Below are 12,693 nucleotides of genomic sequence, written 5' to 3'. Positions count from 1 at the left end.
GGATCTGCACGGCCTGGTCATGATCTCTCAGGAGGAAGGAGGCAGCTCAGAATGAAAGGCAAGAGGCATCTGCCGCCCTGTCTGTTCTGAACCCCAAGTCCCAGGGGCAGGAGTGAACCACGAGAGGAGTGAAGGAAAGAGAACTCCATGGGAGCTAAAACTTAGTCCAGAACACCGCTCTCAGCTCTGAACTGACCCAGCAGTTGTGAAAACCAAGACATCTATGCAGGGGGAGTAGGTAGGTGACAAGAGAGGAGAGTCATTTGGCCTCTCAGAGCCTGTTTCTTCATCTGGCTGATGGGGGTTTAAAAGGCTGTCTGTAGTGCTTCACTTGCTCAGAGAGATGCCTGATTCTGACCTTGGGATGCAGATCTTCTCCTAAGCTTCATTTGGGGGCTGATGAGACAAGTGAGCTCAGAATGGCTGAGGTGCTCACTCCCAGAACAAGAGGACCGAGCACTCCGTTTCCCTGCCCTTCCCCCACTTTTATAGGCGAAGAAATCGGGCCCATAGAGCGGTTCCTGGCCCAGACCACAAGGCTAGGACGTTAATCCCCATCTCTAACTAACTTCCAGTGACCAGCAGGGCAGCTGCTTTAAGATGACCACGTGGGCAGTAGGTGGGTGTAAACTCTCACAGCACTTCACTACAAGCAGCGTACCTGGGCCAAAAACCCTGAGTTCAAGGCTGGGCCGTGACCTTGGATGCTCACGTCACGTGGATAGGTCACTTCACCCTCCCAAGTTGTGTGTGTGCCGTGGCTTCGGTGCCCATCTCGGTCTCACACGGGTTGCTGAGCTACTGTTAAGCTCCTGACCCTTCCCCTGTGTTCTCCCCCCAGTTGTCGCAACACCCCTGTGAGTTAAGTGACGTTATCCCCAGATTTGAAAGTGAAGGTGAAAGGCCCGTGATGACGAGATCTGGGATGTCAATGCTTTGTACCAGGTACCACCACCTCCACCTTCTCTTCCAGGGCCCCAAAGCAAGGAAAACAGTGCTCCTCCCTCCACACCCCGTTTTCAACTCCTCTTGCTGTTCCCTGTGCCAGTCACGGGCCAGAGGGTGGGAGTGGGGCCCCTGGGAGGAAGCAGCAGCGGGCCGGCCTGGCCAGCTCTTCTTTCCATCAGTGCGCTGTGGTTGTAAAGCCCAGGGGACAGTGTGCAGAGCGAAGGCGGCCCTGAGTTACAACACACCCAGTGCCTTCGTCCACTTACCTGGAGGGCAGCGACAGGCCCGGCCTGGCTCCCTCCAAGACCCCCTGCGTGGGCCGCCTTTGTCCTTCTTCCTGGGGCGGGCAGAGACCTTACTGTAGTCTTGGAATTACTGGGGTCGGTCGACTGCAGGAACCTTACAGGGGGAGCAGTAGGAAGAGCTTTGGCTTTGTTTTCAAATTGCTGCTGCCATTTCGAAGTCCTACTCCCTCGGGCAAGTCCCTTTATCTTTGAGCCTTAGTGTCCCGATGTGTAATATCTGCCAGCTCTGGGGACAGGGGTCAGGGGTCAGGACTAGGAGGAAGGCAGGTGTGTGAGGGGCACCCGGTGAACGCTGAGCTGAGCTGAGCTGAGGCGGCGGCACTCACACCACTCGCTGCACCAGGGGCCCGGGTCAAAGGTTCAGGTTGAGTAAACATTTGGCACCATTAGCAGAGAGAGACGGCAAACAGGAATAGGAATGAGGCCTGGCCCTCTGCATGAAGGGAAGATTCTTCCACATGTGCTGAGCTGGAGAGTCAGGGCCAGGAAAGGGGTTCTGCACTTGACCCTTTCATCAGTCAAAGCCAGAGTCAGTCCGTCCTGCACAGAACAGTGCAGCCCCTTGCTGTTGAAGACAGAAGCTTTTATTTTTATTCATCCAAATGGGGAAAATGCAACATGTCAGGGCATTACAGACAAGCTGCAGCAGCCAGACAAGAGGGTCAGTCTATGGCAGAGTCCAACACAGTCAGTGCGCAGGAGCCGCAGTGTGGGCGCTGCCTGTGGGAGTCGGGGTGCAGAGTCCCTTTGGGTGAAGGCCAGGCGTCTCTGGGTGAGGCACTGGTGACAGTCCACACGTGCAGGCTGCTGCTTCAACCACGCCGCAGGTTGAAAGTTCGGAGTCCTACGTGTAATCAATCACTGCCCCAGAGAGGGAGGACAGTCCAGGGTGGTCGCGTTCTCCAATGTTTTTTTTTTTAACATAATACACAACATGACGTTATTGCCAGGGACTCTGCACTGTAATTATACTATGTACACTTGTGTATCCAGAAAAAAACAGTAAATAGATACAGATAGGTATTTTAAATAGGTTTCTTAAAAACTACCTTGGCCATCACCAGACCAGAGAGAGAGCAAGCTGTATATAGCCAGGAGTCCGATGTCACGTGTGTAACTGTGCAGGAAACTGGGAAAGGTTTTCTACCCACAACTAAACGCAGCCTTCTCCTTGCCTCCTGAACCCCCATCCTGGGGCCAAGGAAGGGCTACGACTGAGCAGGACCCCTTCCTCCTTTGTGAGGGAAGCCCCTTCTTGAACAGCTCAGGGCTTCAGGTCTAGACAGGCTGCCTCCTGTCTCCTTCCCAGACAGTGAGTTCTGCTCGGAATGGGTGAGAAGCGAGTCTCAGAGGCCGCTCTCCGGGAATCCTACGCGGCAGGGAGACCCGGGTGCCTGCACTGTGGGGCTTAACAGGCAGAGCCGGGCCCCAGGCCAGCCCCTTCCCTGGTCCTCCTGCCTCACTGTCCCTGGAAGTGCCCTGGCCCTGATTAGGGCTCCCTCAGGAGACCTGCCTTTTCCTGAAGGTGTGACTGGGCCCCAGCCAGCCACTTAGACCAGAGGTTCAGCACAACAGGCCAAGATGGTCCCTAGTCAGAGGCCTGAGTTGACAGATACTTTGGGGAAAAGAGGATCCACACTGCTAAGAGCTGAAGTAAATGAAGTCTGCCCAACGCAGGTGGCTCATGACTCATTAGAAGACATCAAGAAGGACAGAAGCAGAGGAGGTGTCCCACCTTGACCAAGCATTCCCTTTGCCGCCTCAAGCCCCTGGGAAAGGAAGTCCGTGTGGAGGCTGGCGACAGCTCACAAGACACGCAGAGCCACCCTTGATTCCCGGGAGATGCGGAAAGTAAGGCCCCTGGTCAGGAGCCCTGAGGATGCCTGTTGTCTGAGAAGCCACCACAGTAAGTGAACGAGGGGACAAGCGGTACTCAGTGTCCCCTCTGCAAAGTAGGGGTGCAGTGTGAACCCCACCTGACCGCACAGGGCTGGCCTGAGCAGGAGACACTGCCATGGTCAGGGAAAGGGACGCATCAAACACCAGCACTGCCAGCCTGGCAGGTGAGAGAAGAGGTGTTTCAGGAATCTGACTAAACCCCACACCATGCCTCGTGTGGGCCATCATCACAGCCTGGGCGTCAGGGCCGCAGCCGAGGGAGCCACTGGGGGGAAGAGTCGAGGAGGCTCACAGAGCGGCACGGACACGTCAAGGAAAGGAAAGGAGCGCCAGCTTAACCGCAGCTTAAGCCCCTCACGCCGGCGGAAGGGAGTGGGGGCAGAGGCTGGGCACGGAAGGTGCTGCTTCCTTGATTAGGAACTACAAGTGGAGAAGACAGTCCTCTTAGCTATCTAAACTCCTCCCCTTATCCATGGTTCATCTTCACGAACAAAAATTTTAAAAAGTCTTCCCAGAACAGCAGAAATATCTAGGTTAGAATCAAAAAAAGAACTTTCAGACCATCATCTGTTTCCCCAAGCAGGAAAGTGAGACAGATGGCATCTAGCTTATGGCCGTGGGCCAGGATGGCGCAGGGGCCAGGCTTGAGCTCCACGAGGGTCTAGGGTGCCCCAGACACAAGCCTCCCTGTGAGGCCAGAGCCGCAGCACAGGCTGAGCTGCCCGACGAAAGACCACAGCTGGCGGCACATCTGGCTGGGCCAGGCTTGCCTCTGTCTTTGCCGTTCCAGGACCCCAGAAACACCTCTGGAAGACCCGGGCTGTGCCCCTTAGAGATGGGAAGTTACGTGCCTGCTGCCATGCTGAGAGCACCGCCCCCGGAGCCTGAGGAGCCCCACGGCAGCAGCCCGCGTGCCCTGGAGCCGTGGCTTCTCCGCGACTCTTCCTTCCACGACCCTCTCCCGACCTCAGCAACGACCAGCCGTGCCCTCACTCAGAGCAGGCAGCAGCAGTGCCCGCAGGCAGCCCACCACCCACCTGCCTGAAGCCCTGCCCACGTCTGCCCAACGGCTCAGGGCAGCACCAAAGCCCTCACCTGCTGGCTCAGTCCCCAGGGGATCCACAGCCACACGAAGCTGGTCCACGGTGCGGCGCTGCCAGAGCCGTGCGGGGAGGCCCCCCGGGGTCAGCACCGCCATACGCCCCCGCCGTGGGGCCTCGGGCAAGCGCCTTCCCTCCTCGAGCTGCCCCTGATCCTCACCCACTCTTACGGGCCCGTGCGGGTTTCAAGGAAACGGCATCTGCGCAGGCTCTTCACGGGCTCGTGAAGCCAGCACCCTCCAGGCTTCTGTCCACGTCAAGGGAGCACGCTGGCAGCTCGTGCCCCTGGAACCTCACCTCACGGTGCTCAGTCAACAGAAGCTCCCTCCACCTGCCTAGAAACATCTCTGAGGGGAAATGCTGTGGAGAGTAGAAAGCACTATAGAGAGTCTCTTCCTCGCCCCAACTACACGGAGCACCTTGGGGCCGGCGCCGCGTCCGACCTGCAGTCTCCCCCAGCCCGACCTCAGTCCCGGCCTAGAGCGTCGGGATGCACCTGCGCAGCACCTGCTCCGGCCTGGGCATCTTGCCCCGGTCTACAGGCACCAACTCCATTCTGAAGTGAGGGGAAGCCCATCCCTAGCATTTTTCACCCTCATACACCAAGGCCCCAATCCAAAATTAGACATGAGACAGAAGAAGCCCGAAGGCAGCGGACCATGTCAAGCTCTGCCGTGTCAAAAACTGTGCCACTCACTGGCCCCCTACAGCCGGCGGCCAGAAAAGCTACTCAACTTGGGGGTCGCTCCTTCCCACTCGGGTACCAACAGTAACCAGACTCTGGGCAAAAGAGACCAGATTAAACTGAAAGATACTACTTGTAACCACAGACGTGGTCTTCCCCAACCAGAGGATCTTTCCAAAGTGCATCTGTGATCACTTCACCTTCCTGAGCACAACCTCCCACTGGCTCCCCAGCGCCCTTTATTCACAGGCTGGGCCCCAGCCGTCCTCCTCTCCAGAGCTGCCTCCCTCCCTCCCTCCGGCTCTGCGGGTTCACCCTCAGCCTTCTCTCCCTGAGCCCCGTTCTGTATTTCGCTCTGCAGCATCCGCTGCCCCGAAAGGGCCCACCTCTCACTCAAAATCTGAGGTCCTTCTGGGCAAGAGCTGCACACCTAACAGATGCGCAGGAAGCCTTCGTGGGAAGATAGATGGGTCCAGGCAGCAGACGGGAGGAAGCTTCCAGTCATGATTGAGCCAGAGGGTGAGTAACCGCCACAGTCCAAGGCAGGGATTGGCGAAGTGTGGCCTGCAGCCACGCCTGTCTGTCTACCTTCTGCCTCTGGCTGCGTGGGTGCTGCTGGAACGGCAGAGCTCAGCAGCTGTGACAGAGCGAATGGGCCACAAGCCTGGAAGAGTTACTCCCTGGACCTTTCCAGAAAGTTTGTCGACACCAGGCCTAAGGCAGCGTTCCCATCAATTTCCACACGGTGACACGCAAAAAGGTGATTTTTCTGTGGCCCACTGGGCTAAACAAACAAGGCCACTTGTAGTTAGAGACACCTGGTCACCCCAAAGGCCGATGCAATCAGTGTCTCAGTGAACCCTAACCTTTCAGAGCTCTGACCTAAAGGCTCAAAACCACCACCGCCTTTTTAGCCCCCGTCCCCAACAGAGGTACAGAAACACAAGTGCAGAAACCTACCCCAACTCCTCCTCGGGTCTCCCTGCCCACCTGTGCAGAACGAGCCAGCGGTGGCAGGACAGACACAAAACTGAGGCCCAAAGCAAATTCTCTAGTAATCTTACAATTGCGCCTTTTTCCCTTCCCTGTAGCACTCTGTGGAGCAAGTGTGTACCTTCCCCCGGCTAAAGACCCTGCTCCACAAATGCTGAATCCAATGAACTCCAGCCCTTGCCCAGGTAAAGAAGCCAAAACATTACTTTTTTTAAAAGCAGAAGCCTCTGTACCAACGAATATCCAGTACCTGCCACTCCCTTTGACTGGCAAACTCAGCAGAGCAGAAATGCAGGGAAAGGGTAAGATTCTGACTGACCGGCCCATAAACCTCTCTGTCCTTTGCCAAAGGAGACGCTTCCCAGAGAGCACACGAAGGGGGCTCAGAGCCCCCGCACCCACGAGAAAGTCAGGCCCACCGAATCCCCGCTTCCTGGCCAATGGAGATGGCCCTTGCTACACTGCAACGCCTCTCCCCGCCACCACCCCCCTTTCCTGTCTTGGTCCCAGGCACCTACTGAACAGTGGCCCCCAGTTCCCTGGCTGCACGTGGGGTTCCTGTGGTTCCCTGGCCCCATAACCTCCTGCTGGGCCCAGGCAAGGAGCCTGGCCTATGAAGAGATGCCATTCCTGCCTCTGACGCCCTCAGCCAGCCTCCTTCATCCGGGCATCTGCAACAGCTTCTGACTCCTTCCTTCGGTCCTTCCCCATCCAGCTGTCCAAACTGATCCTCCAGAATTCTCTCACCGTTCTGGAAGATGGTAAGCCCTCCAAGGCCTTTCACGAAGTGGCCCCGAACTACACATGCCATCTGCTACTTCACCCTCCTAACCATCCCAGTTCCAGGTTCCCATTAACAAGCACCTCCACGCTGTCCTGAGAAGCTGTGCCTTTCTGCGCACACCAGACGCCCCTCCTTGAGACCTCCCAGCCAGCTGGATGCCAGGCTCTGCGGAAGCCATGGCCACATCTGCTGGAGCCCCTCTCACTCTCTAAGTCACGCAGCTCTTAAGTCTCTTCACAGGCCTGGCTCTGCTCCTGGACTGAGTGGGAGCCCTTCTCCCAAGCACAGAAGATGGCTCTTGTTCTGCTCAAGGCCCCGAGCAGTCCCCTCCCGCTTCCTGGGCTCCTTCTTGGTCAGGGGTTTCACCTTCTAAGCTGAAAATCCTGACGTTTTCCTCAAGTGCTCCTCCCCCAGCACAGCCTGGTTAGTAGTAGGAGGTGACAGTGAATGTTTCCAATAAATCCATGTGCCCAAGAGGGGAGAAGCGGTCTTGACAGTGTCACCAACCACATCAGCATTCTGTGCAAACTGACACCCCATAGAAGACCTTCCTCTGCAGTATGCAAACAGCTGGCTTCCTGCCTAAGCACTCCTGGTAACATGCGGCCCACTTCTCACCACACCTCATGGGAGGCACACTTTAGCTCAAACTGCCCAACTGGCTTTACCGTAACTATCTTTCCCCTTCTAGAACCACATACGACAAGTAAATACAACCCTTTAAAACAGCTGATGGAGGGCTTCCCTGGTGGCACAGTGGCTGAGAGTCCGCCTGCCGATGCAGGGGACACGGGTTCGTGCCCCGGTCTGGGAGGATCTCACATGCCGCGGAGCGGCTGGGCCCGTGAGCCATGGCCGCTGGGCCTGCACGTCCGGAGCCTGTGCTCCGCAACGGGAGAGGCCACAGCAGTGAGAGGCCCGCGTACCGCAAAAAAAAAAAACAAAATAAACCCCAAAAGAACAGCTGATGGAAAGGTCCATGATCTCTCCAGGTCTGTCCTTCAGCAGCCTTAACCTATCCCATCTTGAGGTGCTTTCAGCTTTCCTGAGTTCCTCAGGTGCCACCTTCCAGATGATGTGGAAGGAGTGATCCCCTCCAGGATGATGGCCACCATACCTCCCATAATACAGCCTCCAACCTTGCCTGAAGGACGTCAGAGAGCTGAGCATCTTCTGAGACCGTCTACATCGTGGAAGGGCCCAGTGAGACCCTGGCACCAGCGCTCTGGGAAGGCAACTGTGAGGGCGACCCCTTTAGTTGGAGCACACAAGGAAGGCCTAGCCAGAAACATGACAGCTGACAACCAAAACGTGGATGAAGCTCAGCGGAAACAGCACATCCCTTCCCTCCATACAACGCCTGGGGATCTCTCCGATGGCAGTTACTGGTTTGCATTTTATTACAGGGTTCAGTTACAGCACAAAAAGATGGTCTGTGGAAACAGACCCAACTGTGCAGCTGGCAAAGAAAACAACAAACAGGCCACCTGGCCCAAGGCTGGCCAGTCGGTAACCTTGCCCAGGAGCCAGGTTAGCGGGAGAAGCATGAGCCCGAAGTCTGGTTTCTTTTTTCCCACGGGGGGAGGGGAAGAAGAGGGGGGTCAGGGGGAGAGAGGTGGCTTTCTGCGTGTTTTGTCTCAAACCACACAGGACACATCCCAGAAGTCTGGAAGAAAGGTAAGTAGAACGAATGCCTCGTAAAGAGGAGAGGAAACTTGCCAGACAGTTTTAGGAAACAGGATAGCAGCAGCCTAGACTGTCAACACCAACCAGCAGTGGTGAGCACAGCGCCAGCAGGAGGGGTGGGCTCAGCCACGGACTAGCTGTGTAATTTTGGGCAAGTCATCTTGTCTAAGCCTCTATTTCCTCATCTGTAAAAGGAGAAAATTTCTAGATCCCACAGTTGTGGAGGAGCTCAAATCTCATCCCTAAGAAAGGGCTTCTGTTAACTCTAAAAACAGGAGAAATGCCATTTCTCCTGTGTGATTAAAAACTCACTTATCAGGAGCCACAGTGTTTTACCACAAATAAGCTGGTGGTTTGCAGAGGCCTCTTGGCTTCAATTTTCTTGTCTGTGCAGTGGTAACAACCACCCCTGTGCTGCAGCTTCTCTGAGTGGGACCATCAGGGCAGGGAACACAGTCACGGCCCGGAGAGAGCTCTGCTGGCACGCTACACACGCAGGTGCCATTCCCTCCGCAAGCCGCGGCTCAAGAACTCCTACAACCTGGGTTTACAAGAGGTTCCTTCTTCCTGTTCCGCCCCAGGATTCTGGCAGGTGGCTCAGAAAAACGGCAACTGCCAAGGCTGGTGGTGACGTGGGTTAGGGAAGAAGATCTCTCCCTGAAGAGGATTCTGCATCCACCTCCACGGCCACCTAACCCTAAGCAGAGACCCAGCCAGCCCCAGTCTGCCGGGGAGCTGGTGAGGGGACCCCAGCCTTCCGTGAAGCCGAGTCCAGGGGACACTCCTGGCAAGCAGAAGAGGCCACTGCAATCTGCCCCTCACCCCCATCTCTGCGCAGCACTTGCCCAGGGCCATCTCTCCGCACTCACACCCCAACCCTGGGCCACCCCTCTTCCTTTGACCCAATGAGCCCAGCCTCACCAGCTCTCCTTCAGAGTTTGGCTCAAATCTTTTAAGACATCCCCATCGCCAATCTCAGGCCAGATAGCGTGTACTCAGAAAGCATTAGCTAAATGAAAACGCACACCTCAATTTCTCATTGATATTCAAACAGAAAAACAAGCTTCAAATGCAAAAGCTTCCTCTGTTTATACAGCCACACCTCAGCCCTCCAGTCTGTCTTTCCAGTTTCTTAATCTTTTCCAACGGCTCTAAAAGAAAACAGCCCTATTTTAGGCCAGGATATCTGGTCTAAAATGACCTCAAGCCAAAGCCTAGATTCTAGCACGGGAGCCTGGGATTGGTTTGAGTCGGTGAGCTCCAAAGATCCTGCGACAGCGAGGCCCCTGGCTTGTGTTCAGGCCCTTTTTAGGCTCCATTCGGCCTTGCCTCACTGCCCACACACCACCTTCCTGTCCGATGTGCTTCCTCACCTTCTTTCCAGACTTCTAATCCATAGCTGGTACAGCAGAAAAAGGCTCTGGCACTGGACAGAGCTGGATTTCATTCTTGACTCTAGCACTTAACTCTGAGCCTCAGTTTTTTCATCTGTAAAATAAGAATAATACCACCTTCAAAAAGGCTGAGAAATAAGAAAAATGTCCAAGTGCCTGGCACACACAAGGTACCAATTTTAGCATCTTTCTTCCCGCTCTTTCTTCCATCCACTGCTGCCCACAGCCCAAAATGACCTAAACTGAAGGCCACTGTTAGCTACCTGGGACATTCAGCTGACATGTGAATGCAGAGACTGTTCTTCCAAACCACACAAAAGGATCAAGGTAGGAGAAACTGCAACAAAGCAGAGAGAGACTAGGCTCCTAGGCAGCGCAAAGAGAATGCCCTCACTGCAGCAGGCTAATCCCGTTACCTCCTGGGGGCCGTAAGCAGCAAAAAGATGACTCAGGACCGCATCTCCAGCTAGGATATGCTAATCTGACTCTTAAACTGCCTGGGCAGATGGTGGCAGTCTCCACACTACCCACCAGCAGAGACAGCATAGTTTGCAGAAATAGCAAAGTTCTGCCAAGAAAGACCCTAAGACCCTCCTTAGAAGGACCAGGTAATTAAGGTGTTAACAACTGACTGATCAAGGCAAAACAAACAAAAGAACCCTCGATCGTTACTGAGGCAAGAATTCCACCCAGATGGCTACAGCTGAGGAATGGGGTCACGTCTGCCAGGACATCACTGACACACATATATCCTGGATTGAAGAAGCGCCTCTTGACTATAATGCAACTCTACCTTATTTGCCTTTAAAAGTAACACTCAGTCCTGTCTACACAGTTTTTATAACCTTAGAGCATCACTGAACTCGATCTGTATTCCCCACTCAGCTCACCTCTACCAGCAGAGAGGAATGCGGCCGCACACTTTTCTCCAGAGGTTCCGGAGGTCCACGTAGACACGTGCGAGCCAGAGACAGACAGGAAGATGCTCACCCTTTATTCAGACCAACCATCTCCTCATTTTTCTTTTTGCTGAAAAGCAGCTTCCCAACTGTGTCCAGATAGATAAATGGGTATATGGACAGAGAGAGGGATGGATAGACAGGTATGTTTTTTCCTAAGATTAACAGGCAAGAGGGAGGCCTCGAGTGGTGTTAACTACAGATTTTTTTTTTTCCCAAGGTGTTGCAGCAAACTAGAAGAGAGAAGCATCCAAGTCAACAGCCTTCTAAGCATGCCACCCGGTCTCCTCTTTCTTTTCTGTGATTTATGGTAACTTGCGTTCTACCTGCCAAATAAATGGTGAGCTCTGAATGTCAGATTCTGGGGCTAGCTGTAATCAAACACACACTCTTTTCTTACTAATGCACTGGCAGGAAACTTAGAATCAGCAGGTTGATAAGCTCAGCCCCTTTGAAGTTCCAAGCACACCTAAATCCCAAAGCAAGTATTACGAACCCCTGGCAACAGACTGCCCGATGATTAACTACCACACAGAAACATGAGCATCTTCGTCCAGCACGGATCTGCAGCAGCCTCCCACACCAGGTCTCATCCAGTGTTTGCTCTGTACCTCCCGACTGACCCGAAGTTGCTGGAGTCCTCTCCCAAAGCCTGGAGTATCCTAAACCTGCCAACACTAAAGAACCCACGCCGCTCCCCCGCCCCCCAGCAGGCCCCGCACCTGCTTCTCCACTACAGGCCGGCACAGCGCAGCCTCCTGCACGTATTTTGTCACCTCAGCCAACCACAGTAAGAACCGTCAGCATTTACTGAGCACTTACTCTGTACCAGGTCCTATTCAAAGCACTCTGTGTATTACTCAGAATCTAATTCCTAGGCCCCACAGGAATTTGCTGGAGGGAGAGAAATATACTCTGGCCCAGAGTCCCACATGGTTTCTAATCCCTATTTCTAGCTGTGCTATAAAGCTTACATAACCTAATTTGCATTATGCTGCTATTTTAAAAAAATCTCCAAAGATCACTGCTTCAAGCATCAATGGAAGCTGTTAGCTCTTACCTAAAATGATAATGTGGGAAAGGACATCTATTCTTACAACTAAGTCAACTTCAATTCTTGACTTAAAACAGACTTTCTGGAAGATGCTATTGGGAAAGGAAGGAACTTACATAAGAAGTACTAGCTCTGTGCTCTGTAAGTAACTGCTAGAGAGAAACACGTCAATATTGAACTCACCTCAGTGGTAGACAGCTTCCTGGCTCTGCAGGTTCACTTACCACCCATCTCCCTTCCCGGCCTCCTAGTAACACTGAGAAATCTCTGGTCAATGGATGGCATGGCCTCAGATGGTTTCAGAGTAGGAGTCTGAATACAACAGAACCTTTCTTGTTCTGGGTGACTTCAGAGGGACCACCCCCATCCCAGCACCACCAGGGAGGCACTGGCATACGCTGAATGGAAGTTGCAGGAAGACCACTCACAGAGCAGGCTGTCTTCAGCTTTAACTGCTCTCAATGTCCCTGATTTTTAGGGCTCTAGATTGCTAGAAATCTAACTGTTGGGGTTGGGGGAAAGGGGGCAGATCTCCTTAGTTCACTCCTGTAACTCACTACTGAAGATTTACCTCCAGTGCAGTTATTAATGAAACCCAAGATACAGGGAAATGATAATGAATGATTGATTATAAGAGTAAAATTTCCCTCACTCGTCATCAAAAAATGTGGTCAGTGTTTAAATTAACCACTTTTGTTCTTTGCTACACTATAAAAACTAGTTTTAAAGGACTGGGCTCTTTGTTATTCATTTCATTCACTGCACTTATGTGGATAGAGGTCCATGAACATAAACCAGAGTTGGTTTCAGGCTCTCAAAACTGCCAGGGAAATTTAAAATGAGTGAATTTCCAAATGATGCCCATTTTCAGTGATGTCAGGGGGCC

The sequence above is a fragment of the Pseudorca crassidens genome, chromosome 7, assembly GCF_039906515.1.
Source record: "Pseudorca crassidens isolate mPseCra1 chromosome 7, mPseCra1.hap1, whole genome shotgun sequence".
In the NCBI taxonomy this organism is placed as follows: domain Eukaryota; kingdom Metazoa; phylum Chordata; class Mammalia; order Artiodactyla; family Delphinidae; genus Pseudorca; species Pseudorca crassidens.
Note: the sequence above shows the minus strand (reverse complement) of the source record.